The sequence below is a fragment of the Halyomorpha halys genome, unplaced genomic scaffold, assembly GCF_000696795.3.
Source record: "Halyomorpha halys isolate HHAL.00 unplaced genomic scaffold, Hhal_1.1 Scaffold37.1, whole genome shotgun sequence".
Lineage (NCBI taxonomy): Eukaryota > Metazoa > Arthropoda > Insecta > Hemiptera > Pentatomidae > Halyomorpha > Halyomorpha halys.
Genome location: NW_027106407.1, coordinates 575,201 through 578,450, shown reverse-complemented (window position 1 = coordinate 578,450; position 3,250 = coordinate 575,201). Strand labels below are relative to the sequence as shown.

At 26.4% G+C, this 3,250-nt stretch overlaps 1 protein-coding gene across 1 annotated transcript in view; it reads left to right on the top strand.

Annotated features, from left to right (window-relative positions):
* The window catches only part of gem (gemini), a gene marked incomplete in the record, with an annotated part of 67,864 nt that extends 65,459 nt beyond the window's left edge, over positions 1-2,405 (top strand). Inside the window, 1 exon segment of the mRNA XM_067044761.1 lies at positions 1-2,405.
* Positions 2,406-3,250: the final 845 nt, after the last annotated feature.

Below are 3,250 nucleotides of genomic sequence, written 5' to 3'. Positions count from 1 at the left end.
ATTGTTCATGCCACATTGACTATTTTGATAGTATTTTACTAACTAGTGCTGTGCTGATTGAACATTTTATCGATTAAGTGATAGTTTGCGCTGATATTTCAAGCTAGGGAAGGGAGTAGATTATTGAATTATTAACATTTGTATTCTGTAATGTTAATTGTTAAATTTTCTGTGGGTATTTATTTAAGCACTTATGTAAGGTGTATGATATTTAATTAGAATGGTAATGAATTGGATAATGGTATACAAGATATAATTGCTTGGATTTTGTAGTACATTAATCCAGAGCGAATTTTGCATGTTATTGAAAAGGTTTATAATTAATAAGGTTTATATAAATCATATATTTATTTTATTATTTCTTATTCTGTCATACATCTATATTAATTGAAAGATTGATGGTTGATTATGTAGACTTGTTTTCTTTAAAAGCTTTGGTACAAATTGCTTCATTTTTTAAGGGATATTAGTTCTTCTTTTGATTAGTAATAATCTAATTTAAATTACAAAAATGGTTTGTATTATGATGGTAGTGATGCTTTTTGTGATCATAATCAAGGGAAAAAATTAATTTTTTAGGCATTTAACATATCAATAAAATTAGTATTATAGTTATTAACACTTTTTATCGAATATTCTTATTTTTCGTTGTATTCATTATAGCACTTTACTAGCAATATAAAATGTTAAATTAAAATTTTAAGTAATATATTTTATATATTTTTATCAAATTTGTAGGTAGATTTGTAATCTTACTGGTCAATAACCATAATTATTTTCAATTAAAATGATAGTATTCTAACAGTTCTGTATAAATGAATATAATTGTTATCTCGTGAATCATAAGCTACTAAGAAATGTTGAGCTGGCAGATTAAACTGTCGATCATATTTTCGTTTTATTATGGTTCAGTTTAATGGATTTGACAATACCTGGCTGTTATGTTGATGCAGCAATGACTGTATTATCGCCACTTTAAAATCATTTATAATGATATAACTGAATATGAAGCATATAATGCTTCAGTGTGTTAAGGTGTGCTATACTCGCTACAGCAGTATGCACATTCACTAACCTGAGAGTCGAAGATTGTAAATACTACAGTCTATTAAGAAGAAATGTTAACATGATAATAATGATTAGTTTATTTAATCATATTGTCGATTAGCGACAAGTGCATGTATTTGCTAAATTATTATTTTAGTTTAGTTGCTGTTTTAAAACTATAATAATAGCATTATTTACACTCAAATTTATTAATTTAATTGGTATTATATCATTCATACATCCATATTATTTAGTATCGAGTTTAATATTATTTGTTTTTTGATATAAAGTTCACTTTATTTTTTTCATTTTTGTGATACATGCCATTTCAACAATACATTTACTGACTAAAATGAATTTTTATCGACACAACAATGAAAAGTTTTTACTTATTCACTGTTATAACCGATGATTTTCTCACCAAGTAGTGAGCTGTAGGGGGAGAATAGCCTGCAGGTTTTTGCTTTTATATTGTATTCCAATTAACCTTTTGTATTCTTTGTTGTTAGTCATCATTAGATGATACATTGTGTAGGTAAGCTTATTATAGTGGAAAACAATTATGCCTAGTGGCGTATGTATTTCAGTACAAATTTTTTTAAGTTTCTTTTTGTTTAGATTTGTTATGATTCGAGATATAGTGTTGAATGTAAGTTTTTTGGTAGATGCTCATGAGCTTTTATAATTGGTTTAAATACTCAAGTATCCAGGCATGGGTGATAAAAAATTGTTGATTGGAATATAAATTATTAGTTATTCATAGATCAACTATAGTTAAGTAATTTAATTACTAAAAAATATCCATTCATTCTTAACCAAAATTAGAAAGAAGTTATACGAGTTTTTTATAAAAAATAAAATCAATCACCTTCCTTCTTTTTTTTTTTTCAAAAAATTTATTTGAGCATTATCAAATACAGTGCCCATGTCTGTCAATAACTAGTGGCTTATTAAATGTTATGTAACTGTTATGTTAATTGTTATTTATTATAATGGATTATTTTATGTAGTAGCATGTTTACTGTTATGCTTTTCATGTTTAACTTCATCAAAAAGCTACCAAATGTCTAATTGATTTTGAAATAGAAAAATTTATTTAATTGTTGTTAATTCTTTAAATGTTATAACTTTAGAAAAGGGTCGATTTTATGTTATCTACTGTTTAGTTTATAGATTTTATTTTGATTATTAGTATGAAATATATGCTCTAATGATGTTTTATCATTGATATACTAACATAAACAGTAATATGTGCAATTATATTTTATGCTGCTCTTTAAAAATATATAGAAGTATTTTATGCAGTTTTGTTGTCACCAAATTGAATTCTGTTGGTCATTAAATGAAAAATTGTAATTTTTAGCTTGATTGTTGCTTTGAAAATTTACAAAGTAAGCCAAGGTCTGATCCTCATGATGCTGAAATCTTGCTGTGTTTAAAATGGGATTTATTAATAATTCATATTACATTAACCTATCACTTATAGATTTTATTAAAGATGCCTCATATTCCATATTATATTATTTTATTATATAAATCGGATGGTTTCTTAACTTACCTCACTCAAATGTATTTTTTGTTAAAAATCAGTTAGATTTGAATGATAAAATTCATCCCACCTATTTTTGCTATTATTTATTACTAATTATAGCCAAACCTAGATTGTGCTACTTTCAACTTGGGTGTAGGAACCTACAGGAAAGTGCGAGAAGTATTGAGGAAGCGAGGATTGGACTGGAGCAGTAGAGTGCTGGTACAGATGAGGGACACTTGATCCAAGCTCTGTAGAGGGTATCCCCACACTGTCCTGGGGTAGAGAGGAATATAATTATGATGATGATGATGAAATTTTCTAGGAAATAATTATTTACAAATCAACACTGATTTTGCTAGAATTTTTGTCATAATAATTTCTCATAACTACATTTTTCTTAAAATTTCTCTAGATTTTAATTGCCTAATTTTATTTAACAAAATTTTATTTCATTCTGCAGATGAAGAACTTCCATGAGATATTCTCATTAAAATTCAATGAAATGATGGAGAAATTGTAAAATACTATGTTTTTTTATTTTAATTTGAAAAACATATTAATGCCCGAATGAATGTGCAAAAGATTAGACCAGAATAATGACTATTCTTTTGAGCCTTCAATAGCCTTTTTGTTACTTAAACTCATTAATAGTCTCTGCCCTTGGGTATT